We start from the raw sequence: 27,354 nt of genomic DNA, 5'->3' as shown, positions 1-27,354 counted from the left end.
ACACTCAAATCTCTGCTCTGCCTCTCAGCCAATGCTGGGCCTTAGGCAAGATATTTGGCTTTCTTTTTCTTTTCTTTTCTTTTTTTTTTTTGGTACCGGGGATCGAACTCCTGTGCAGCAGGAGGCGAAACCACTGAGCTAAATCCCCGGCCTTGATATTTGGCTTTCTTAAGGCTCAACTGAGTTGTCTGTTAATTTAATAATACATTCCTCATAGAGTTTCTGTGAAAATTGATAAGTCATGGCCTGGAATACACAGAAGATTCAGTTTCTTTTTAATTTTGTAGGTGGACATTTCTGTGTTTAAAATAGATTTAGAGCCCAGATGTTATGGTTTAGACTGAAAATGGTACCAAAGCCTCATGTGTTTGGAAGGTGATTGGGTTATGGGGCATTATAATGAACTTCTTAAGTGATGGGGTCTGGTTGGAAGAGATGGGTCACTGTGGGCATGACCTGGAAGGATGTATCTTTGATTCTGCTTCCTGGTCGCCATGAGGTCAGCACCCTTTCCTCTGCCATGCCTTTTTGCCATGGTATTTGTCCTTTGGAGCTGGCTGACCATGGACTGAATCACGAACCAAAATAAACCTCTCGCCTTTTAAGTTGTGGGTGTTGGGTATTGTGTCTCAGCAATGAGGAAAGTAACTAAGACACTGAATAAATCTGTTACCTCTTCAGAGATTCTTTAAAGTCTGTGTGATTACAGAACCTATGGATACCTGCCTGTAGTACCTAATGCTGTATTTCTGGTTTCTAGGGCCTGATTATATCATGATTTGAAAATAATATATAAACGTATGTAGGAAATAATACTGTAACTTTTGTTTGTGTTAAATTATTTTTTTGAATTTTAGTTTATGGGTCTTAGTTAATGCTACCACCTTTACAATGCTAAAAGGTTATAATCCAACTATGTACTCTGGTAGCATTAGCAGATATAAATATATGTAAATATATTTATTATATAATTATATATAATATAATATACAAATTATATATGTATAGAAAGAGAGAGAGAGAGCATGCGTGCGCACACCATTTTGCTGGACAGCCTTTCCTTTTGTTCTCCAATCTCCATTTCATTTTTTTGTTTTGTTTTTTGGTTTTTGAGATGGGCTCACTATGTAGCCCAGGCCAGCCTTGAACTTGAGGCGATCCTCCTGCCTCAGCCTCTAGAGTGCTGGGATTACAGGAGTACACCACCATGCCTGGCTCCCCATTTCTTTTTATGTGCATGTTGTCATTCTGTACTAGCTCTTCCTCCTTGTATGCACATATTTTGGATGGCTCTTCTCTTCTCCCATATACAAGGTTCTTTCTTCTCCCATATGCAAGATAAATTGGTGGTCATCTGTGCTGTAAAATTGTTAGATCACTTTATGTTTGCATTTTGATTTAAACATCTGTGTTGACAGGGTAAATTTGCCAATGGAGGTCCACCTTTAATCAGATTTTGGGGCTCAATCCTTGAATAAAGCTACTATATACCACTCTAAGATTTGAAATAGATAGTTTGATGGAATGAAAGAAAAGATCAAGAAAACACAGGGAATTAGAAAGTCAAACATAAGGTACAATACATCACCAGATTGGGAAGCAACGCTCGCCGCAACAAGGTTCCGTTCTGGGATGGAACTTGCAGAATAGTCCAGTACAGCAGCTCTCTCTTTCTCTTTTGCTTCCACTGCTGTTACTTTTATACCATGTGAGACAAAGGTGGCCCTGTGCCAATAGCCATACCCAACTTGGTGCAATGTTTCAACTTCCTGAATCTGGCTAGGAGCTGGGGCCAAATTCCATTCTTAAAATGTTCCACTCTATATCAATATCTCCTGTTCTGTGGAGGGTAGCCAATCCTCCAAGGAACAGGCATGTATCAGGGTCATTCTTCGGTCACAGGAATCTGATTTAACTCTTTACTATCATGATCCCTTCATTTTGGCCCTAGAGTTATGAAGATTCATGTAGACAGAAAGGGTGCTAACTATAAGGTGGTGGTACCTGGTACATATTTTGATGTACATCCAACAGTTACAAATACATAGTAAACACAATAACACAATAATGGTACATAATAAAGGAGTAAAGATAGCAGAAAAATATAATTTAGCAGTACTGCTTTGAAATAAAGTCATATTAATGGTGATTACAATCTTAGAGTTATTATATGAGAAATCTCTTGTGACTCTCCAGCCACTATTTGAGCTTGTAATCTATGCTTATTTAAGGCTTTTTGATTATTTTGTAAATGTTTATCCAAAAGTTGAGATTCCTGAATTATAGATTTTAAAGAGGTCAAGTGTAAATAGATTAAGGGGACAGGAAGAGGTTTGGGCACCGAAGTTAAAGAAACATCATTCACCAGATCAGGAGACAAGAAGAAAACATCCCCATTCCAGTAAAGGATCTCTAGGTGCTGCAGACACCCAGAGAATGGAGCAGATAATCTCATTAGGCCTAATTTGGTAACATTATTGCTGGCGAAACAAACATGTTGTGTTTCAATTTCATAAAGAACAGAAAAATTAGATACAGGATATAAAGTAAGAATACATAAGTTTACAGAATGTTGCAGCAAACAAGGTTCCATTTTATGGAGAAGGCCATCACAGTTTGGCCCTTGGTCAGTTAACACACAATCTTGTAAAGAATAGGTAACATTTTTATCATCAATATGAGTTCCTTCTATTGGTGGTAACATAAAATAACCAGATTGAACTATATAGGTAATACATGAAAAGCACACAATATCTTAGTTTTTTTTTTTAACTTAGTTTTTTGAGGCAAAAAACATACAATAGAGCCCCAACATAACATCTCATTACAAGTCACATTTTGAGCTGTAACCTTCATCCAAAATTGTGATGGGGCATTAAACAGAATCCTCCAAGTATTCGTCTCTCCAATCATTAGCATTTGTTGTTTGTTTATTTATTTATTTATTAAATTCTTTTATTGGTACATTTTAGGTATACAATACATTTACATTTCTCATTGGGAACTTGTACCTTTACATGATGCATGTTGGTTCTTATTTTTTTCCCCATTCCCAGACCTGCCTTCACCCCCTCCATCCTTCCTTATTTACAAAGACTTTGTTTCCATTTTTTCCATTTCTCATCATTTTTCCTTTCCCTTCGTTCCTTTCCCCTACCCCTCCCACTTCCCCTACCCCTTTGGACTTTTTCTTCCTATTTTGCATTATGAAATTTTCATTTTAATCATTGGTACATTTTAGGTATACAATATAATGACATTCATCATTGGAAATTTGCACCTTTACATAATCTCTCTTGGTTCTTATTTTTCCCCCTTCCCCTGCCCTCCCTTCAACCCCTCCATCCCTCCCTATTTACAAAGACTTTGTTTCCATTTTCTCATATTCCATTCCCTTCTTTCTTTTCCCCTACCCCTCCTACTTCCCCTTCCCCTTTGCCCCTTTTTTTCCTATTTCACATTATCTATTATACCTTTTAGTCCTTATTTACACTTTCAGTTTCTCACACTAGAGAAACTATTCGGTATTTAAACATGTGTGTCCTATTTATTTCACTTAAGAGTATCGCCTCAGGCCGGGGATTTAGCTCAGTGGTTTGACCGCCTGTTGCCCAAGCGCAAGGACCCGAGTTTGATTCCCGGTACCAAAAAAAAAAAAAAAACAGTATCGCCTCAGTGTGCATCCATTTAGCTATAAATGTCTCTAATTTCTCATTTTTTATGGCTGAGTAGTACTCCATTTTGTAAAACAACACATTTTCTTGATCCAGTTTCCAGTTGATGGGCATTTGGGCTGTTTCCAAGTTTTAGCTATTACAAATTGTGCTGCTGTGAACATGGGTACACATATGTCATGTGGTATGATACTTTTAATTCTTTGGGGAAGATACCCAGCAGGGGAATAGCTGAGTCAAATGGGACTTCCAGTCCTAGTTCTTTGAGATATCTCCATACTGATTTCCATAGTGGTTGCACCAGTCTACACTCCCACCAGCAGTGGAGCAGGGTTCCTCTTTCCCCATAGCCCTGCCAGCATTTGTTATTGGTTGATTTCATGATAGCAGCCATTCTTTCTGGGGTGAGGTGGAATCTCAGTGTTGTTTTCATTTGCATCTCTCGAATGACCAGTGATGTTGAATATTTTTTCATGTTTATTTGCTATTTCTGCTTCTTTGTCTGAGAAATGTCTTCATTTCGGATGCCTGTTTTTTCGATTGGGTCTTTAAATTTGGGAGGTCTGGTTTTCTTTTTTTTTAAGTTCTTTATACATTCTAAATAGTACACCTTTGTTTGATGAACAGCTGGTGAAAAATTTTCCCACATTGTGGGTTGTCTCTTCACACTGCTGGTGGTTCCTCTTGCTGTGCAGAAGCTTTTTAATAAGAGATCCCACTTGTTGATTGTTTGTGCGAGTTCATGGGCAACTAAGGCTTTGCTCGTAAAATCTTTTCCTACACCAGTGTCTTCAAGAGTTCTACCCAACCTCCATTCTAGCTGGTTCAGTGTTTCTATTTTAATATTTAGATTTTTAATCCATTTCGATTTTAGTTTAGTGCATGGCGAGAGATATAGGTCTAGTTTTAATCTTTGGCAAGTTGAAACCCGATTTTTCCAGCACCATTTATTAAAGAGGCTTTCTTCCAGTGAGGGTGTTTGGGTCCTTTATCGAAAATGAGATGGCTGAGTGTGTCTGGCGTTGTTTCTGCATCTTCTAATCTGTTCCACTGGTCCTCAGGTCTCTTTCTTTGCCAGTACCATGGCGTTTTTATCACAGTAGCTTTGTAGTATAGTTTCAAGTTGGAGATTGTGATACCCCCTGCCATGTCTCTGTTACCTAGAATTGCTTTTGCTATTGTGGGTCTCTTCTTGTTCCAAATGAATTTTTGGATTGTTTTCTGAAGGTCCATGAAGTATGCTGTTGGGATCTCAATTGGAATTGCATTGAATCTATATAGTAGTTTTGGAAGTATGGCCATTTTCACTATAATAATCCTTCCTACCCAGGAGCAGGGAATGTCGGTCCATTTTCTGATATCATCTTCAGTCTCTCTCTTCAGAGTGCTATAGTTTTCAGAGAAGAGGTCTTTGATTTCTTTCGTTAGGTTGATTCCTAGGTATTTCAGTTTTTTGGATGCTATTGTGCAAGGAATCATTTGCCCTATTTCTCTCTCAGTGAGTCTGTCATTGGTGTAGAGGAAAGCTATTGATTTTTGTGTGTTGACCTTCTAACCAGCTACTTGACTGAATTTGGTTATTAAGTCTAGAAGACTTTTGCTGGAGTTCTTGGGGTCTTCTTTATAGAGTATCATGTCATCTGCAAATAATGACAATTTGACTTCTTCATTTCCTATCTTTATTCCTTTTATTTCTTTCTCTTGTCTAATTGCTGTGGCTAATGTTTCCAAAACTATATTGAACAAGAGTGGTGATAGTGGACTTCCTTGTCTTGTTCCTGATTTTAGTATGAAGGATTTCAGTTTTTGACCATTTAGTATGATATTGACTGTTGGTTTTTCATAGACGGCTTTCATCAGTTTGAGGTAGAGACCATCTATTCCAATTTTTTGTAGGGTTTTTATCATTAATGCATGTTGGATTTTGTCAAGTGCTTTTTCTGTGTCTCTGGAGATAATCATATGGTTTTTGTCCTTGGCTCTATTGATATAGTGTATTACATTGATTGATTTGAGTATGTTGAACCATCCCTGTATCCCTGGGATGAATCCCACTTGGTCAGGGTGTATGATCTTCTGCCTTCTATTTGCCAGTATCTTATTAAGGATTTTTGCATCTATGTTCATTAGTGAGATTAACCTGTTGTTCTGTTTTTGGGTTGGGTCTTTCTCTGCTTTGGGGATCAAGGTGATTCTTGCTTCTAGGAATGAATTTGGGAGTATTGCTTCCCTTTCAATTTCATTGAAGAGTTTAAACAATACTGGCAGTAGCTCCTCTCTAAATGTCTTGTAGAATTCTGTAGTGAAGCCATCAGGACTTCGGCTTTTCTTAGGTGGTAAGTTTTTAATTACGTTTTCAATTTCATCGATTTATATTGAGTTGTTTAGAATTTTTAGGTCTTCTTTGTTCAACTTTGGCAGTTCATGTGTATCTAGGAATCTGTGCATTTCTTCTGTGTTTTCCATCTTATTGGCATATAGGTTCTTGAAGTAGGTATTGATGATCCTCTGGATTTCTGCTGGGTCTCTTGTAATTTCACCCTTTTCATTCCTAATTGCATGGAGTTGGGTCTTTTCTTTCCTTTTTCTGATAAGTTTTGCTAAGGGCTTGTCAATTTTGTTTATTCTTTTGAAGAACCAACTCTTGGCTTCATTAATTTTTTGTATCGTTTTCTTAGTCTCCATTGCATTGATTTCTCCTCTGATCTTTATAATTTCCTCCCTTGTATGAGCTTTGGGTTTGTCCTGCTCTTCTTTTTCTAGAAGCTTGAGGTTCAGCATCAGGTTGTTTAATTGAGCTTGTTCTGTTTTCCTAGCATGTGTATTCACTGCTATGAATTTCCTTCGTAAGACTGCTTGCATTGTTTCCCATAGATTCCGATATGTTGTATTGTCATTGTCATTTAATTGAAGGAACTGTCTGATTTCTTCTTTTTTTTTTTTTTGGTACCGGGGATTGAACTCGGGTCCTTGTGCTTGCACAGCAGGCGGCAAAACCACTGAGCTAAATCCCCGGCCCCGATTTCTTCTTTAATTTCCTCTGTGATCCATTGGTTATTCAGAAGTGTGTTGTTCAATTTCCATGTGTTTATGAAATTTTTGCAGTTTCTTTTGCTATTGATCTCCAATTTCTTCGCACTGTGGTCTGATAATATACAGGGGATAACTTTAATTCCTTTGCACTTACTTAAACATGTTCTATGAGCTAGTATGTGGTCTATTTTGGAGAACGACCCATGTGCAGCTGAAAAGAATGTGTATTCTGATTTTGTGGGGTGGAACACCCTGTAAACATCTGTTAAGTTCATTTGTTCAAGAGTTCAGTTGAGTTCTAGTATTTCATTACTTATTTTTTGTCTAGTGATCTATCTATTTGTGACTGTTGGGTATTGAGGTCCCCCACTACTGTTGTATTAGTGCATATATGACTTTTCATGTCCGTTAGTATTTGTTTTATATAGTTGTGCACACTAGTGTTTGGTGCATAGATTTTTATGATTGTCATCTGTGCCTTTTAGATTGTTCCGTTTACAAGGATACAGTGTTGTTCTTTGTCTCTCTTAATCAGTGTTGGTTTGAAGTCTACTTGATCTGCCAAGAGGAAAGCTACTCCTGCTTTTTTTGGGGTTCCCGTCGCATGCAGTATTGTTTTCCACCCTTTAACTTTCAGTCTATGAGTTTCCTTTTGAATTAAGTGTGTTTCTTGTATGTAGCATATTGTTGGATTTTGCTTGTTGATCCATTCTGCCAGTCTATTTCTTTTGATTGGTGAATTGAGACCATTAATATTGATGGTTATAACTGATACATATTGACTTATCATTGTCATGATTTTTTCTTTTTGTTGGATTCTCCCCCTTTACATTTAATTTCTTGTCATGCCAGATGGGTTCATTCTGCTGGGCTTCCTGGGGTTGTGATCCTCATTGTGTTTTCCTAGGATATTGTCTAAAGTTTTTTGGAGTGCTGGTTTGGTATTTATGAAGTTCCTCAGGTGCTCTTTGTCATGAAAGTATCTTATTCCTCCATCAATTTTGAAAGATAGTTTTGCAGGGTACATCAATCTGCGTTGGAGGGTGTTTTCCTTCAGGGCTTGGAATATGTCACTCCAAGCTCTTCTTGCTTTGAGGGTTTGTGTTGAAAAGTCTGTTGTGATTCTGATGGGCTTTCCCTTGTGTGTGATTTGTTTCTTTTCTCTAACTGCTTGTAGAACTTTGATCTTCTGTTGGGGTGCTGGAATCTTAACAATTATATGCCTATGTGTAGATTTTTTTTTGATCAAGACTGTTTGGAGTCCTATATGCCTCATTTATCTGTATGTCAAATTCTTTTCCCCTACTTGGGAAGTTTTCTGCCATTACTTCTGTGAACAGCTTTTTTATGTCATCTGCACTCTCTTCTGTTTCTTCGTTGACTCCAGTCAGTTTTTTTCTTTGGTACTGGGGATCGAACTTGGATCCTTGCGTTTGCGCAGGAGGTGGCAAAACCACTGAGCTACAACCCTAGCCTTCCAATCAGTTTTATGTTATTCTTCTTTGCATCATCTAGCAGCTGCTGGATTGATTTCTCATTGTCCTTTACGATTTTTTTTTTCCCTTACCATTTTGAAGCAATTTTTCTTTTCCTGGTCACTAATAGCAATCTTATCTTCTATATCTGAAATTCTGTCCTCACATTGGCTTATTCTGCTGTGTAGACTTTCAGTGGAGTTTTTGATCTCCTTGAAATCTGTTTGCATCTGTTTTATGGATTCCCTTTGTTTCCTATGTTGAGATTCCATCATTTTCCTCAGTTCTTCTCTAGATTTATTAATCATGTCTTGCACTACTAGCACAATCTCTGCTGTTATCTGAGAAATTATTTCTGATTTCATTTTTTCCAGATCCTCTTTTGTTGCCAGTTCAGGGATTTCAGGTGGGAGTATCAGAGTGTTCCATCTCATTTCCCTTTGGAATTACCATAGGTGATCTGGAAGTTTGGTTGTTAGACTTGTTTACGTGTCTTCTCATTTCGACAGAGGTGGGAGGGTGCTGTTAGTGCCTGCGCGGCTCACCTCCTCTGAGCTGGAAGTGGTGTAACAGTGGCCCGGAAGCCCCTTCCTCTGGGCTAGGAGCGGTGGAATGGTGGCTCGGAAGCCCCTTCCTCTGGGCTGGGAGCAGTGGAACCTGTTATGTTTTTAAAAATTAATACATATAAATGTTTTATAGAGCATATAGTCCAATTAGCTAATATAGTTAGGTTAATATCCACTTTCAATTGATTAATTTTAGTCCTATTAAAAATATTTAATATTTGTTTTTGATAATCTATTGTGTTCTGATGTGGTTGAATAATAGTTTGTAACCACTGAGCATTAATTGTTACTACTTGTGAAATATCTTGTCCAGTATGTTTTAATCTATTCTCCAATACCTCCAAATCTATTGAATTAGCTAATCCCATGCTAGTCCCTACTCCCCCCAAGAGGGTATCATACCAAGCTCTCTTTCTCTTAGCACAGGGTTTTATTATAGGGAAGGTTATATTAAAATGGATAACATAGTTTTTAGCAGCTATAGACACATTAGTACAGGACTTCGGTAATTTGACAATTTGTGGAGTATGATTTGAAGGTTTATCTATACTTAACCTTGCATTATCAAGCCATATAGCCCTGTTGATAATTGTAGAAGCATTTTGATGTATCATAATCTGTGATTGATTAATGCTGAATGAGTGATGTTTGGATGAAGTAGATTGATTTAACACATTTTTTCCCTTTTTGCAATAGAGTGGAAATTTTGGTCCTTGGGTAGGCACCAATCTTAACTCTTGAGTGTACCATAATATTTTTTGTTTGTTTGTTTGTTTTTTGGTACCGGGGATCGAACTTGGGTCCTTGTGCTTGGGATGCCGGCAGTGGAACCACTGAGCTAAATCCCTGGCCGAAGTGTACCGTAATGTTTATAAGGGGTAGTCCTCGGAATACAGCCCAAAGAGGATTCAGAGCCAACTACATTGTTACATTGTTTGAGGTTAGTGGTAATATTTTCTGAGCAAGTGAAGTTATCTTGTGACACGAAGACTGTTGAATTTCTTGAACATAATGAAAGCTTGGGGCCTCCTGGGTGAAGGACACTACCAGGAGTCTATTTTTCACTACTGGTGAGAAACAGTAGCAACAGACACTGTGCATAGCAGCAGAGCCCAAATGTCCTGACTGCTGGTGTATCCATTTTGTTAGGGTCAGTTTATCTGGTGAATTCTTTACATGCGCATTGGCTTTCTTGGCCAGTAAATCAGCAGTGGCATTATGCTCATTCGCTGAAAACATCAAGACCTTCTATGAAGTTTCATTTCTTTTTCCCTTAATCACAAGGTAGAGCTATTAACATCTATATTATTAATAATCTTTCGTAGTTGTGTGAATCCTTTGGTAAGTGTTAATGGTTCCGAAATTTACAAATGTGAAAGTTGCTTTTAAAGAGATTTTTAGCCATTCACCAGTTGTTTAGTAGGGGAAGAAATCAGTTTGGAACAGGAAGAAATCATTTAAGTTCATGCTGCTTTCAGTTAGAAATACCTGAGAGAAAATGGTACTTGTATTAATTATGACAAAACACACAGACTGGGTGGCTTAAACAATAGATATTTTATTTTCCCACAGTCCTAGGGACTGGAAGTCCAAGATCTTGGTACTGGCAGGATTACTTTCTCCTGAGGCCTCTCTATGCCTTTGCATCCCTGGCATCCCTGACATCAGTTGCATTGGATTAGGGTCCACCCTAGCATTCACATTTTAACTTAATTTTCTATTTAAAGACCTTATTTCCAACTGTTGTTATAGTTGAAGACTTTAGATTTCTACAGATGAATTTTTTGGGGGGGAGTCACAATTCTGCCCCAAATAGAACTCTTTATGGAGAAATTGAAAACTAAAATGGACCACTTTTTTTAAGGAAAACAATTAATTTGCATTTAAAGTCTTAAATTGGGATTATATGATAGGTAGTTGAATTTCTAAGAGAGTATAGAGTTTGATGCTAATTTACTCAGAGGTACTATATTAAAGTAAAGCAACATAGGGCCAGGGATTTAGCTTAGTGGTTCCAGTGCCTGCCACACAAGTACAAGGTCCCGAGTTCGATCTCCGGTACCCCCCCCCCCAAAAGTAAAGCAACATAAGGAAATTAATTCTTCTCTTTACCATGAATGTACATTTCTGGGGCCAGAAAAAGACAATACTAGTGTAAGTAATTGTAAAAATTCTTAGAAAGTATGAAGAAAAGAGCCCACAAGAAATTTGAAGGAATAAGATTTGTTTCTCATGGATTTATTTCAGTAGTATGGTCAGTTTGCTTTTCTTTCTTTAAATGCCAGCAATTTAAAAAACATCAATTGTAATAAAGATGTTTTTCAGATTACAAATATTTTAGAAAGGATTTACCTAAAATTGGCTATGATCCAACCAACTTTTTGGGTTTTAAAGCCATAGAGAAATCTTTTGGTGCTTTGGAAAAATCTATTCTTTTTTCCTTTTCTGGCTTCTATAGTTAGAACAGCTGTAGCAGAGGCATCTGAGGCTAGTGCTTTTTCCTTAAGAATTGAGGACTTTTCTAGGCTCTGGTCCCCTGATATCCTAATTTGGATATACTACCTTATTTTTCTGTTTTTCCAAAAATGCCTCTGAGACATCTAGGTTGTTCTACTTTTTTTGGCCTTCTGCACTATTTCAGGGGTTATCCAAGGAGAAGAAAGGATTCCAGTAAAATGAAAGTTGATAGTAACGTAATGGTCAAACAACTTTACTATCTTGTTTTTTTTTTTTAACCATCTCTTTATCTTTTCCCCAAACAATCAAACTTATATCTATCTATCTATCTATATATATATATATATTTTTTTGGTACTAGGGATCGAACTGAGGACCTTGTGATTGCGAGGCGGGCAGCGGAAGCACTGAGCTAAATCCCTGGCCCCTCTATACAGTTTCTTTTACATAATAATGTAAAGTACAACTGTTTGCCTTCATCCTTGCCATCAGTACCTCCTTAGCAACATTCAGTTTGCCACCATGTGTCTAATTTACTTTAAAATTTTTTATTTTATTGATATGTTAATCAGCTTTCTATCACTGTGACAAAATACCTGAGGAAATCAACCTAAAGGAAGATTTATTTTGGCTCACAGTTTCAGTCCACGGTCACTTGACTCAATTGCTTCTGGGCCCAGGATGAGGTGGAACATCACAGCAGGGAGCATGTGGTAGAGTAGGCATCTCATCTCATGGTGGACAGAAGAGAGGGAGGAAAGGAAGTGTGGGGAGAGAGGAGAGCGATTCCTTCTTTTCATTTGTGCCACCGGATTTCTCAGCCTATTGGATGATGCTGCCCATTTTCAGGATGTACCTATCCTCAGTTTCTTGCCCCACATGCCAATCATCTCTGGAAACATCCTCACAGACACACCCAGAAGTGTACTTTACTAATGTCCTAGACATTTATATTATACTTAGTAGAAGAATTTCTCTATTTGAAGATTTTCAAGTGTCTTTTTAAAAAATTATTTTTATTTTTATTTTTTCCTTAAATTCTTTTATTTTGGTACATTTTAGGTATACAGTACATTTACCTTTATCATTGGGTGCTTGTACCTGTACATGATGCATCTTGGTTCTTATTTTTTCCCCATTCCTTGTCCTCCCTTCACCCCCTCCACCCTTCCCTATTTACAAAGACTTTGTTTCCATTTTTTCCTTTTCTCATAATTTTTCCTTTCCCTTCTTTCCTTTCCCCTTCCCTTCCCACTTCCCCTACCCCTTTGAACCTTTTTTCCCTATTTCAAATAATCAATTATTCATTTTAATCCTTATTTACACTTTCAGTTTCTCACACTAGAGTTCAAGTGTCTTTTATCAGAAAAGGATGTTGGAGTTTACTTAATGGTTTTTCTAAAGCAATTGAGATGCTCACACCATTTTCTCCATTATTCCATTGATATGGTATATTAGATTGATTTTTATATGTTGGGACATTTTTGGATTGCTGGGATAAATCTTATTTGATTGTAGTGTATATCCTTTCAATATGTTGCTGGATTCAGTTTTCTGATATTTTGTTGAGGGTTTTAAAATCTATACTCATAAGGAGTATTAATTTGTAGTATCCCATGTGACCTTGGTATCAGGGTAATGCTAGTCTTATATGTATTTGTACTTATTCCCGATGATGAATGTATTCATTATGTCTATATCACAAATATATACTATTAAAATTCTAAAAAAAAATGGATTGAATTAAAAAAAAACCCCGAAAACTGACCATTATGTCAATTGTGATGGTTGATCTTGGTTGTCAACTTGATTGGGTTGAGAAATGTAAATGTTTCTTGCTTTTTTTATTTTATGAAAAAATAAAACAAATTTTCATAACTAAATAATAAGAGAATAACAATAGTTATCACATTGTGTATAGTTATCTTCAAAGTAGTTACTCAGTAGAAGACATATCCAAAAAGATTGTTACAGGGGCTGGGGACTTAGTTCTGTGGTTCTGGTGCCTGCCTTGCAAGCACAAGGTCCTTAGTTTGATCCCTGGTTCCAAAACCAAAACAACAACAAAAAGATTGTTACTAAAAAGAAACAAACAGATAATAATACAAACTTTCTTTTCAATGAACTAAGATAAACTATTAATATAAATGGAACAGATTAGCATATATTTAAATATTTTTAAAACAATGGAAAATATAATTTAGGTATTTGAACTTCTCCCTACTTCCTGTTTTTCTCTTCTATTTTGTTCTTTATTTTGTATATATGTAGTGTTTCTCATATAAGAGAAACCATGTGATGATATTTGAGCTTGTGTGTCTGATATATTTCACTTAACATTATGTTCTCAAGTTGCACTCATTTACCTACAAATGCCTCAAGTTTATCTTTATGGCAGCATAGTGTATAATGGGGATATAGGCTGTTTCCAAGATCTAGCTAATTTATGCTGCTGTAACATGGGTATGCATGCATCCTTGTAGTATGATGATTTTAATTCTTTTTTTTTTTTGGTACCAGGGATCGAACTCAGGTCCTTGCGCTTGCGCAGCAGGCGGCAAAATCACTGAGCTAAATCCCCAACCCTCATGATTTTAATTCTTTTGGGAAGATACCTAGGAGGGGGTTAGCTGGGTCAAGTGGAATTTCTACTTTTAGTGTTTTGAGGAATCTCCACACTGATTTGTATAGTGGTTGTACTAGTTTACATTCCCACCAACAGTGCAGGAGAGTTTCTATTTCTCCACATCTTCACCAGCATTTGTTATTTTTAGATTTTGGGTTTTTTTTGTTTTTTGTGGTACCAGGGATCAAACTCAGGACCTTGCACTTGCCAGGCAGGTGTGGCACCACTGAACCACATCCCTGACCCTAATTTTTAGATTTTTTTTGATGGTAGCCATTTTTTCTGGGGTAAGATAATATCTCACTCTAGTTTTAATTTGCATTTCTCTGATGGCCAGTGATGATGAGTATTTTTTTTTCATGTATTTATTGGCCATTTGTACTTCTGAGAAGTGTCTATTCATTTCAGTTGTCTTTTTTGAGTTCTTTATTCTTGATGTTAGTACTCTGTCCATGAAATAGCTGGCAAAAATTTTTCCCCATTCTGTAGATTGGTTTTTTTTTTCACTCTGTTGGTTGTTTCCTTTGCTGTGCAGAAGCTTTTTAATTTGATATGGTCCCATTTGTTGATTCTTGCTATTATTTTTTGTGCCATTGGGGTTCTGTTCAGAAAGTACTTGTCTACAGCTATGTCTTTAAGAGTTGTACCTATTTTGTCTTGCAACAGATCATTTCTGTTTTAACAATTTAGATCTTTGATACTTTTAAATTTTAGTTTAGTACCTGTGAAGTGTATGGGTCTAGACTCAAATCTTCTGCATGTGGATATCCAGTTTCCATTTATGAAAGAGGTTATCTTTTCTCCAGTGTATATTTTTGTCTCCTTTGTCAAAGATGAAACAGCTGTATGTACCTGGGGTTGTTTCTGCTTCTTCTATTCTGTCCCATGATCCACAAGCCTGTTTTGTTTTTTTTTCTTCCACAAGCCTGTTTTGTGCCAGTACCATAATGTTTTAATCACTGTAGCTGTATAGTATAACTTCAAGTCTGGGGTTGTGATGCTACCTGCTTTGCTTTTGTTACCCAGAATTGGTTTTGTTATTCTGTATCTCTTCTTATTTTATATAAATTTAGGATTGTTTTCTCTAGCTCTGTGAAAAATGATGTTGGCATTTTGATTGTAATTGCACTAATTCTATATATCAGTTCTAGAAGTATAGCCATTTTGATTATGATGGTTCTGCCATCTAGGAACGGGATATTTTTTCATTTTCTGACATCCTTCTGGATTTCCTTTTTTTTTTTTTTGGTACCAGGGATCGAACTCAGGTCCTTGCGCCTGCAAGGCAAGTGACGGAACCACTGAGCTAAATCCCCAGCCCTGGATTTCCTTTTTTAATCTAATATAATCTTTAAATTTGTATTTCCTTGGTCACATATAATATGGAACATCTTTTTTTTCTGGTACTGGGGATTGAACTCAGGACCTTGCACTTGCAAGGCAGGCATGTTGCCACTGAGCTAAATCCCTGGCCCTAGAATGCCTTTTCATATGCTTATTTGCCATTTCTGTGTATGTTTCTTTTACTTTGTGAACTGTCTGTTAAGATATTTGGCCTTTTTCTTTCTTTCATTCTTTTTCTTTTTTCTTTGTTTCTTTTTCTTTTCTGTATGCTTTGCTACTGAGCTACATCCCCAGCCTTAGCCAATATTTACATTGGGTTATTTACTTATTGTTGGATTTTAAGAGTTCTTTGTATATTTCAGATAACAATTCTTTAGCAGGTAGGTCTTTTGCATATATTTTCTCCTAGTTTGTGGCTTGTCTTTTTTTTTTTTCTTTTGTACCAGGGATCAAACTCAGGACCTTGCGCTTGCCAGGCAGGTGCTGTGCCCCTGAGCTACATCCTCACCCCAGTGTGGCTTGTCCTTTTATTTCCCTGAAGGCATCTTTCACAGAGGAGCAGTTTTTAATTTAATATATTTCAGCTTGTCAATTCTTTCTTTTATGGCTAATACCTTGGTGTCATATGTTAAAAAAATTCACCAAATCAAAGATTGTCTATAGATTTTTTTTTCTTGTATATTACTTTCTAGGAGTTTCAGTGATTATATTCAACACAGGGAGTTGGTATATGTACATGGTATGTCTTAATTCTTTTTTTTAATTCCCTTCTTCTTTCTGTCCCCCCCACCCTTCATTTCTTGGTCTCCCTCCCTTTTGCAAAGATCTGTTTCCCTGTTTCCTATTATTTTTTACTTTGTTCTATAATTTTTTTATATAAGATAAATCATGTGGTATTTAAGCTTGTATCTGATTTATTTCACTTAACATTAGGAGTTTTAGAGTTTTTCATTTTATGTTTAGATCTGTATTCCAGTTTGAGCTAATTTTTGTACAAAGTATAAGGTATGTGTCTAGATACTTTTTCGAATGTGGGTGTTCTTTTCTCCCAACAGCATTTGTTTGAAAAAACTTATCTTTGTTCCATTGTCTCACTCTTGCTCCTTTATTAAAGATCAGTTGACTTTATTTATGTGAATGTATATCTGAGCTCTCTATTCTAGCCCATTTTCTCACTATACCAAAGTGTCTTGATTATTGTAGCTTATATAATAAGTTTCAAAGTTAATTTATTTTTTCCACAGCCTGCCTCGCAAGCACACGGTCCCGAGTTCGATCCCCAGTACCAAAAAAAAATTGTCTGTTTGTTGTCTTTGTTCCTGTTTTTTGGTCTGCTACTACTTTTTCCTTTTGTATTTTTTTATTTCATGTAATTCTATTTTCTCTCCTTTCTAGGCATATCAGTTATACTTCTTTTTTCAATTTTTTAATAGTTGTCTTAGAGTTGGCAATATGTGTTTATAACTAATTCAAGCCCACTTTCAAATAGCACCGTCACACTTTCTCAGATATTATGAGTATAATAGCAAAATATTCCTAATTTTTCTCCTTGTATTCAGATACATTACAATGGAAGATGCAGCATCGTTAGTAATCAGCTAAGCAGCACTTAATAAATGACTTTATTAACTTATTTTTTCTCGGTACCAGGAATCAAACTCAGGACCTTGCACTTGTCAGGCAGGCGTGGTGCCACTGAACTAAATCCCAGCCCTGCTTAATAATTGTAAATGGGGAGGGGAAGGGAAGAAAGGTTAGAGGGGAGGAAAGGGGAAGGGGTCAAAAATAAAAGAATTAAGATTTGTTATGTACATGTACAAATCTCCCATGATGAATATGTTAATTAGGTACTGTAAACATGTACTCATAAAAAAACTTTAAAAATCAAGAAGCTCAGTTCCTGGCTTCTTTTAAACATGTATATTGTACAGTGATAAAGCATTTTCTATGTAGCCACTGCTCTCATTATAATTGGGTAATTATTTATATAGTACCTGTTTTTTCAACTAGAATATGAATTTAAAAACACCAGGGTCAGGGCTGGGGATTTAGCTCAGTGGTTCCGGCACCTGCCTTGCAAGCGCAAGGTCCCGAGTTTGACCCCTGGTACCAAAAAAAAAAAACAAACACCAGGGACTTGTCTTTTCTTATTCATTACTTTATTTCTAGCCACAAGTCCAGGTACATAAACAGTACTTGTTAATTTAACAAATATGTTTTAGTGAATTAGCTAATTTATTATTAAAAATGACTATATATATAGAGAGAGACAGAGAGAGATAATATGCACATACTTTAAAAAAAATTTTTTTGGTACCGTGGATCAAACTTGGGTCCTTGTGCTTGTGCAGCAGGCGGCGAAACCACTGAGCTAAATCACCAGCCCACACATACTTTTTTTTTTTTGTGGTACTAGGGATTGAACTGAGGACCTTGCGTTTGCAAGGCAGGCATGGTGCCACTGAACTAAATTCTTGGCCCACGTGTTTTTCTTTTTAATCATTTCCTTAGAGTAAAATCAGTGATAATGTAGACCAGACTATGAATGAACTTTTCTCTTAAAATATTAAATACATTATAAATAGTTTTCAGTATTCATTGTGATCTTTTCCTTAGTTGTTTTTCTTTCATTATCATCTGTCTGTATCTTCCCTACTTAATTTGGCATCTTAACTCTGCTATAAACATTGGCATTTAGAGATGAATAAGATCAGACTATTAGACAGATGTAGGTTGTAGGTTAATTAAGGCTGTTAGGATATATAAATATTTTTTTGTTTCTTAGAAAAGAAATCTTTGAAATTGAGTAAAGAAAATATTTTACATATTTACAATCACAGTATAAAGTTATTAAGTGTTGAGTGCCATTTGTTATTTCATTTTCAAAAATTCTATGTGACTTTGTCACAGGTTCATTCTTACGCAAAACACACTTTATTTTTTTTTTTTTTTACACCTGGCTCGGCATCTCTGGGTTTGCTGTTTTCTAATCTTTAATTTATTGATGACTATTGCTTAAGTTTCATAATTTCTAAAGCCACTAGTGACTTTTGTCCCTCATGTAGGAACAACTTAATGGAATATGCCTATATACTAATACTTTGTATTTTTCAAATTCCTTCTCTAAAGCTTTATTGACATCTATAATAACTTCTTGCTCCAGCACATAGGCAACTGCAGTACACTTTTATCTGGCTCATCAGCAACTCCTAAAGGCTGTATTTCTTGCCTACCTGCTTTCCTGCCAACAAAGAAGCAAGAACATGTTTCTCAGAGTCATACATGCTCTGCTTTACCTTCCTATGTTATCTTCTGAAGAATATTATCAAGTTGCAGCTCTACCATCTGTTTCATCCTTTTCCCTGGTTCCTCACACTCCATTACTACTTCTAGTGATCCTGAAACTACATTTTGTATGAAATTTTGTGTATTTAAGGAAATTGTTATAGAAGTCTACTTACTTGAACTAAAATTTAGCAAAAGGTGAGGGATTTTGCTTACTTTGGGAGATACTTCTATATGCTTATTTTCAAATGGGATTATCTGAATCTTAGAGAAGTGAAAGCCCAGGGACCCATGACTGGAAAGTGGAAAGCTTGTCAAAAAAGAGGTACAGGGCAGAGGCAGCCTACTAGCTTAGGGCTTTTACACAGCTCCCCTTTCAGCAGCGTTTCTGTCATGTTATCTAGTTGTCATGGGGGGTATAGGTGGCTTTTGTTCCTCAAACTTCTGGTTTATCCTCTATTGTACTTTGAAATTATTTCTAATTTTATATTTTTAAAGATAGCTTTTAGTGTACATTATAAACTCCTTTTCTTATATGGTCTGATGTTAAAAATTTTACTTTAGTGTAGATAGTTCCCTTGGGTACCCTTTCTTTCTGCTTTTAAGCTACACTGTACTGACATAGTAATTGTGGGCATTTTCCCAGCATGTTCTTAAAACCAGAGTGGTCATATTATGAGGAGACATTCCAGAATACATAGGTAATTTGTAAAACCTCCCAGTTACATCTAGAACTCCTCTGGATTGTAAATCATTAAGATGCACATTCTCCAAGCTCATTATGTAGCCATCCTATTATATTCGTCAACCAGTGTTATGTTTGCTTAAGTGAATGGTTTATTGTCCATGTTAACTTATCACTAAAGAACAGTTTTGGAGATTATAGCCTTGTTTTGTTTAAATTGATCTTTTCTCTTTTTCTTTTAATTTAAATTGCCTAATATAAATCCTAGTATTTGAGGTTATAAAGTTCCTTTACTGAACTATTTTTTCCTTAAATTTATTTGGAATATGGTAATCATTTAAATTAAGAAGCAAAAAAGGAAATCAGAAGCTTTCTCACTACTTTTTGGGGGAGTTGGATTTTCAAGAGGAGACTTTAAGTACCTCTTTTAGTCTAAGCTTTAAGACTGGGGATGTAGCTCCTTGGTAGAGCACTTGGCTACCATGTGTGAGACCAAGGGCTTAATCCCTGGTACCACACCTCACCCAAATAAAACTTTAGTTTAAGCTTTGATTTCTCATTCCAGGTCCCTAGTATAGAGGTTGACATGTGTTGTACTCACCAGATGTTTACTGAATCAATTAATTAATGAAGTGGAGGGTATGAAGCAGGTTTACTGTGCAGTGGTTACCAACTTGTCTGAGTCTAGTGAGGTAGAATATCCATATTCAACAAGTTACATGAAGTAGGTATATTCCTTACAGATAACTGGCAGGGGCAACAAAAACCTAGGCTTCATTATGAGCCAGCCCTCCAAGGTTCAAGAAAGCTTCCCAGGGCAGATGGAGTCTCATCTGCACATATCCCACTTGAACTGCAGCTGAGGGACCCTCTGTCCTGAGTTTATATACCCAGCAGCCACAGAATTCTTTGGGCAGTCACAATATTCCTTGGGCTAAAGTGTTGAAGGAATTCTGTTTCTGAGTGGGACTCTATTCCAGAGCCTGGGTTATTCTAACCAGTCCTGCTCTATTTCAGGATGTTGTACTCCCAACACATGCTATGTTTATTCTCAAGAATAACTGAATGAGGTAATAATGAAGAGGAAAACTGGGTTGGTCCAAGGCCACTTACAGAACTGTCCTGCAGAAGGGCAAAAGAAAATGTTTTCAGGACATTCTTTATGTCTTTAACCTTTCTCTGTCAGTTTACTAACTTACGTCATGGTTTTTTTTCTTAATTAATCTGCTTACTATTATTATAATTCCCATCTATGAAATTTTCCTGAGGAGAGATTAATTATAACAAAGAGAATTTACAGATTGCCAAGAAGAAATTCTGAACAGGAAAGGGATATGTCATAGTATGATTAATGGTTGGCGGTTCTAACAGCCTGTCCCCCCCATGCATGTTAAAGATGACATTTAATGTAATTCATGTGCCATACTCTCAGAATTATGTACATTTCTTGTACGAATAATATCATGCCCCCATTTCTTACTCAAAACTTTTTGGAATGTATATGAGTAAAAACAATATGAATCTGGTCTAATTTTCTCTCCTCTCCCCTCCCCTCTCATCTCCTCTGGTTGAGAATGACTGACTTAACTGAAAGTTTAAATTTGACAGCAGTATTATAATTGAAGAAAGAACTTTTGTGTGATATATTGATTTTTGTTTTGTTTTGAGATTTCGGGTTTGTTTTTGTTTTTACCTGTGCTGAGGATTGAACTCAGGATCTTGTGCTTGCCAGGCAGGTGCGGTGCCAGTGAGCTACATCCCTGGTCAAGATTTCAGGTTCTAAAAACAATGTAAAGAAACTAGATGAGTTCAGAAAGGAAGGTGAATTGGGTTTTGAAAGTTAAATGAGATTTCATGCACCTGAACATATGGTAAGAGCTGGGTTGAGAGAGGAGCGTTTAATTTTTACAGGATTCTAGAGTGGATAAAAAGATAAGAGATAAAGCCAGGCATGGTGGCACACGCCTGTAATCCCAGCGCTCGGGAGGCTGAGGCTGGAGGATCTCCGAGAGTTCAAGGCCAGCCTGGGCTACATAGTGAGTTCAGTGCCAGTCTCAATTACAAAATAAGACCGTGTCTCAAACCCCACCCCCAAAATAAAAGTGAAAAAAGATGAAATTATAAAGGTGGCTTGGGGAAAGATGTAAAGGGACTTGAAGAATAAATTTAAGTTTTAGAAGATAGAGCTGGTTATAACCTTACTAGGTCATCATTACTTGTACTGTATAAGTTTCAAACTCAGGTGATTGTATAAATCAGGCAGTTATCTTGAATGTGTGAAGCAGACTGATTATACAATAGAAAGTGGTATGGGTTGTGGCAGAATGCTCATGTAAAGGTAGCAATATTTCTAGCTACTTGTTGCCTCACAGAAATGCTGGCCCAATATTGTCAAAACTTCTCATTCTTTATGAGAAGTCAGGAATTTGAATTCATATTGTGGTTTTCTGATTTTTAAAAATATACCTACTACTGCATACCTGTTGGAATAGTGGCTAAACAAAACAAAACACCAAAAACCTGGATGAGACTGAGTGCTATGAGAATGAGGAGTAATTGGAACTCTCATACATTCCTTGTGGTAATGCAAAAATAGTATACATACTTTGGAAAGCATTTTGGCAGTTTCTTATAAAGTTAAGGATATACTTATTTTATGACTGAACAGTCATAAAGTCAGGTTTTTACTCCGCTGACCTGAAAAAAATTTTATTTGGAGAGAGAAATCAGCTTTTAAAATAAGTTTCAGGGCCAGGGATTTAGCTTAGTGGTTCCGCCACCTGCCTCGCAAGTGCAAGGACCCGAGTTCGATCCCTGGTACCAAAAATAAATAAATTAAGTAAGTTTCAAAGTTTGGTTTATATATATATATTTTTGACATCTTCTGCTTGACTTTATTTAAAACTAACCTTTTGAATATTAGTAGAATGAAATTATATGATAATGTTGAAAGAATAGCTTTTAAAATATAATTTCAGAATCCTTTAAACATTTTACTTTTTTTTTTTTTTTTTTTTACTGGGGATGGAACTCAGGACCTTGCGCTTGTGCGGCAGCTACCAGAACCACTGAGCTAAATCCCCGGTACATTTTACTCTTTTAAAAAATAATTTGACTATGTACTTCATGTGTTTATCTAGAATCTAGGCCACAAAAATATCAATAGCAGAGTATGTTTGTATGCTAATTTGCATTGGCCTAGACAGTGGGTATGTATTGCTATAGGATGAAAGATTTGATTTCTTTTTTAACTTTTAAACAGTGAAAATGGGAAGAATTAAGACCGAAAACCATAGGTTTTGAGGGTGAAAGGAAAGCCTAAACTTTGTCATTTCTGTGGTGACTTCTGCCATTATGGACTGCTAAATAAATGTCTGTGGTTTGAATCTTATTCCCTCTAAAGCTCTGGGACTCATGTAGGATTTCCCAGAGTAGAAGGAGATTGTGAACTACTTTTTTAAGGTTAGAGAATACATTGTCCTATGTTATTTATTTATTTTTGTACCAGAGATCGAACTCAGGACCTTGCACTTTCGAGGTGCGATGCCACTGAGCTAAATCCCCGGCCCTGTCCTATGTTATAATAAGGATGGCATTTTGTGAGGCCTGGAACTTGGAGTAGGAGAAAATGAAGGTGGTAAAACTAATGGAAAAGATTAGTATCTTTTCTGAAGGTATATAGACACCCTATAAGCTTATCTATGCCAAATTGTATTTTCCTTGTCGTCACATTTGCATCTTAACTTTCTGACTGACTTAACCTGAATGGGAATGATATAACTTTATTACCTGTTACCTGCTCAAACTGCGTGGCATGACAGGTTGAACTGTAGCCCATATTTTTCTTTAAGGCTTTCCACAGAAGTGAGTCAACACATTGTTTCTGCCTTTTCTTGCTGTCCCTCCCTAATACCTCAGCTTAGGGTGCTTTGGAATTTTCCAGGTGAAGTGTTGGAGGAGTAACAGCACATGAGGGGGCACAGAGCATGGATTTAGTGTGCTTGGGAGAAGGTTGAAGTGCTTGTTCAGAGAAGTGCTGCAAGTGATCTAAAATGGAGTGAGAATACAAAAAATTGTCTGAAATAAATAATGTACCACATTTCTAAATTTTATTATATTTAAATGTCTTTTTTGTATCATATTTCAAATCTATTTGAAATATATACTGAGATTCTTTTTAGTGTGGATTTCAACACGTGTGTTTGTGTCTGTGTGTATGTGTCTGTGTGTGTGTGCTTGTGCCAAGAACACAGTGTTCTGTTAAGTCATTCAGTGACAAAGATTGTTGGCTTGCTGCCAACCAGGGTTAAGTTCATTCAAATAAGTTTCAGGGTAGATTCTGACTGACTGAGGAATGTCCTTCTTGTCTGTTAGGTGGGACTGGGGAATTAGTTATTTTAAAACAAGCTTGTTGGGCTGGGGATTTAGCTCAATGGTGCCACTGCCTGCCTTGCAAGCAGAAGGTTCTGTTGTGCCCAGATTATGAAGTCCCAAAGACCACCAGGAGGCCGTTTCCGATGTAAGCACACGAGGGTCATTTATTCAAGCTTAAGCAGGGACTCTCAATTGTCACCGACACAGCAGATCAAGATTGAGAGCCCCGAGTTCCAAATTAGCAGGGTTTTTATTGAGACTACAGCAAGCTTCAGTCATTAGCAGCCATATGATTGGTTAACATTTAGCAAGTATGAAGTGTAGAATTTTGATTGGCTAGGCTCATTGGGGGTTGAAGGGGATTACGTATAGGTTTTTACAAGAAAAATGGGGACAAAGGTTAGTGGTCTACTGTCACGTACTGATGGTCAGCAGACATCTTGACTCATGGTCATGACCACCTTATGTGGATAGTCAGCACGTTAACAGATTGTCCTATAGATAGTGGGCCCGGGACACTTGTTTCTAGGGCAAACAGATGGCTGAGTAATGAGCTTAGGAATCTTGAGTTACAGATCATGTCTTTTGTCCCAGATCAAGCACAAATTTGAGAGAACAAAGGAGACTGCTCCATTTTGGACAAAATGGAGTCATTCTGGTCCCACATTCCCCCCTTCTCATGATGCTATAGAGGACCAATCATGGGCCTCTGGGGGTTAATTCTATTAGGTCGGTGGGAACTGGCTGGTATTGAGACCTGAGTACTATCAACTGAACAGCGTTAATTTGTTCTCTGATGAATGAAACTAGTCTATTGAGTATACAAGGTCCAAAGGTTAACAGTAGTAACAGAATAAGCAAGGGGCCTAGGAATTAAACCAGGATTCAAACCAATTTTGAGCTTGTTCTCTCTCTCATTTTTGTTTGGCGATGTCTTTTTTAACTTTGGCCATAGATTTTTTGACCACCTCTGATTGATATACATAGAAACAACACTCTTTACCTAAGGCGACGCAGAGTCCTCCTAATATTGGTGTTAAAAGTACAGTTACCACTATCATGACCGTCGACGACGCAGCTTGAGTTTGAGAGGGTTGTCGTGTTCTTTGGACACCTGTCATGGTGGGATGAAGTCTTCTAGGATGGCGTGTGGATCCGTGGGGCGGACGTGGGTGTAGTGTACCCACGAGGCAATCTTGTCGACCTTGAGAGCGGTGGGCGTGGTCAGGACTGTGACATAGGGTCCTTTCTAATGAGGCTCAAGGTCTTTTTGTCGATGTCTCCAGACGAAGACCCAGTCTCGTACAGGGCTTTTAATTTAGGCCAGATGTCCTCATGTACACATTGGAGGCTTTTAAATAAAGTAGCAATTTTTGGTCATCAAATTCAACACGCACATCCGATTGAAGGTTGGGAACAATGGGAGGGGGAATTCTAAACATAATTTCAAAGGGAGTTAGTCCCATCTTATAGGGTGAGTTGCATACCCTATAGAGGGCAAAGGGAAGGAGAACCACCCAGTCACTGCCAGTCTCTAAGGCTAATTTAGTTAAGGTCTCTTTTGGGGTCCTGTTTATTCTCTCTATCTGTCCTGAACTCTGGGGTCTGTATGTATAATGTAATTTCCAATCTGCCCCAGTACCTGCGCTAAGCTTTGACTCACCTTGAAAATGAAGGTGGGTCCATTGCCTGTCCCTAGCATTACTGGGAAACCATACCTTGGTAGGATGTCTTCTAAAAGCTTTTTGGCCACAGCCTGTGCCGTTTCGTGCTTGGTGGGGAAAGCCTTTGTCCAGCCCAAGTCCTCATGCAGGGCTTTGTCAAAAATGGTGGGGGAGTTTTTAAATCCTTGAGGAAGTCGGGTCCAGGTCAGCTGTCTGTTGATGTCCTGTTCAGGGTCGCTTCATTCAAATGTGAAGATGTGTTGGCTTTTGGATGCCAGCGGAAGGCTCACGGAGGTCCTGTACTGGTTGATAGTCATCCAAGTGGGGTTTCCACACTGGCAACAAGGGGGTGTTCTAGGCTGATAGACAAGGCCTTAGAATCCCCTGCGCAAGCAACCTTCTGATGTGTGGAGTTATTTCCTTATGGGCTTCTAGGGGCATAGGGTATTGGCGGACCCGCACAGGGTCTGCTCCCGGTTTCATCTCTACAAACACTGGTGCTCTGTGCGCAGCCAGTCCCATTCCCCCGGTTTCCGCCCATGCTTGGGGGAACATGGTGAGCCATTGTTCCATGTCAGGATCAGGAGGGGCCCCTTTCTGATGTAGCAGATATTTATCTTTTAAGCTTATGGTTAACACCTGGATGGGCTTTCCCTCCTGATTAAGGACCTCTGTGCCTCTGGGCTGAAAATGAATTTGGGCTCTTAATTTAGTGAGCAAGTCTCTTCCCAATAAGGGATAGGGGCAGTCTGGTATAATCATGAATGAGTGGGTTACCCGGCCCACTCCCAAGTCCACTGTTCTTTGGGTAGTCCATGAATACTTTTTCATGCCTGTGGCTCCTTGAACCCAGGAGGTTTTATCAGAAACATGGCCATATGGTTCAAGTAGGACTGAATGTTGAGCCCCTGTATCCACTAGGAACTCGACAGGTTTCCCCTCCACTTTTAGGGTTACCCTGGGCTCGGGGAGGGGTGCCGAACCCCATCCCCCCTAATCACTCAGTTCATCCACAGCCAGGATAGGGGCCTTGGGGCGACCTTCCTGCTGTTTCTTTTTGGGACAATCCTTGGCCCAGTGACCTTTCTCTTTGCAACGAGCACATTGATTTTTCCCTAACTGGGGACGCTCTCTGCATCTCCCCTTGCTTTTTCCTTCCATCGCAATCTTTCTTAGTCTACGTTCACGTTCCTTTTGTTCACCCGCAGTGGCAGCCAGAAGGATCCGAGCTAAGTTTTGGGTCTGGCGGTCATCAGCTTTTTTCCATTTATCCTCTGCGATTTCTCTATTGTTATACACTTTCTCTGTCACTGTCACTAAGTCCTGAATACTTTTCTCTCCTAACCTGTCTACCTTCTGTAACTTTCTCTTAATGTCTGGCCCCACCTGGATGACAAAATGTATTATTACAGCTGCCTTTGTCTCAATTGCTTCTGGGTCCATAGGAGTATACCTGCAGAAGGCTTCCTGCATTCTCTCTGAGAAAGCAGCAGCAGGGCTTTCATCTAGTTTTTGTTGTACATCCCCTACCTTAGCCAAATTGGTGGGCTTCCATGCTGCCGCTTTGAGACCTCCCAGCAGAGCCTGGCGATAGACCCGGAGCCTCTCCTTACCTTCTGCTCTGTTGAAGTCCCAAGTGGGCCTGCTCATCAGGGGGTCCAGCTGCCCTTAATGGGAGGACGGTGGAATCTGCCGGCCCCGCCAGTGAGGCGCGCAGCGATTAGGGTGTTACGGGTGTTTTGGGCGGGGCCGTCTCCTCCCGCTGGGGCAGGCGCCTCCGCCTTGGCCGCCACCGGCCCTCTTTCTGTCCCCGCCAGCGGGAGTGGAGGAGTGGGGTGTGGGCGGTAGGGAGGGGGAAAGAGGAGATCTTCATCTGTTCCTCCTTGAAGAACTGGGTAAAGCAGCGCGGTTGGCTTGGTCTCGGTTTGCTTTTTGTTGTCACACCCTTTGGGAGTCTTTTCACAGGCTGTCAGGATTACCTTTGGCTGCTGTTTCTGTGGAGGCAAAAAGAGCTTAACCCATGGGGGTGGGTTATAGATTAGACATTCCCAAATGGCAATGTAGGGAACCTGGTCAGGATGAAGGATGGCCTTAGGAACTCTGTGTACAACCTGTAAATCAAAAGTTCCCTCGGGGGGCCATCCTACCCTAAGGGTGTGCCATTCTGAGCT

The 27,354-nt window shown here is 38.2% G+C and overlaps 1 protein-coding gene and 1 long non-coding RNA gene across 11 annotated transcripts in view; one reads left to right on the top strand and one right to left on the bottom strand.

Moving 5' to 3' along the window:
- The window catches only part of LOC110346954 (uncharacterized), a 37,921-nt gene extending 36,193 nt beyond the window's left edge, over positions 1–1,728 (bottom strand). The window contains exon 1 of one of the 2 annotated variants that reach the window (XR_002391248.2): positions 1,589–1,728. This is a non-coding gene — a long non-coding RNA (uncharacterized LOC110346954). The remainder of the gene's footprint in view (positions 1–1,588) is intronic. The other variant, XR_015439513.1, reaches the window with a different exon arrangement.
- Positions 1–27,354, top strand: part of Spidr (scaffold protein involved in DNA repair) — a 419,506-nt gene that overhangs the window by 36,276 nt on the left and 355,876 nt on the right. The window lies entirely within an intron of this gene.

Source organism: Heterocephalus glaber, unplaced genomic scaffold (genome assembly GCF_053883595.1).
Source record: "Heterocephalus glaber isolate CG9 unplaced genomic scaffold, H.glaber_assembly_v1.0 deba00000281, whole genome shotgun sequence".
In the NCBI taxonomy this organism is placed as follows: domain Eukaryota; kingdom Metazoa; phylum Chordata; class Mammalia; order Rodentia; family Bathyergidae; genus Heterocephalus; species Heterocephalus glaber.
This window is presented reverse-complemented; position numbering and strand designations above follow the sequence as displayed.